Genomic DNA, 409 nt, shown 5'->3' on the forward strand with positions numbered 1-409 from the left:
AAAGCAAGGAGAACTCGAAGCAATTGCGGATAAAAGTTCAAGGATTACAACCTTCAGTATGGATTGTAATTCAATGGACAGAAAACAAAAATCCTCACAACTGGACCAACAGACAACAAACCGTGATAAATGGAGAAAAGATGGAAGCTGTCAGTATTTCATTTCCACTGGACCCACATCAGCGCTCATGGAAACAGGAGTCAGAAAATCAAACGGTGCATTGTCTTGGGCAGATCTGCTGGACAAGGTCTCTTTAAAGTGTTGAAGAGCAAAAAGACGTCCCTGAGGACTCAGGTGTGCCTGACCCGAGGCATGGTACTTTTCATCACCTCGTGCGCATGCACAAACTGGACAAGGAACAAGGAAGACCACAGAAGAATCGATGTGTCTGAATAATGGTGCTGGCGAA

The sequence above is a fragment of the Echinops telfairi genome, unplaced genomic scaffold (assembly GCF_000313985.2).
Source record: "Echinops telfairi isolate 266 unplaced genomic scaffold, ASM31398v2 ScPeMD7_7458;HRSCAF=8496, whole genome shotgun sequence".
In the NCBI taxonomy this organism is placed as follows: Eukaryota; Metazoa; Chordata; class Mammalia; order Afrosoricida; family Tenrecidae; genus Echinops; species Echinops telfairi.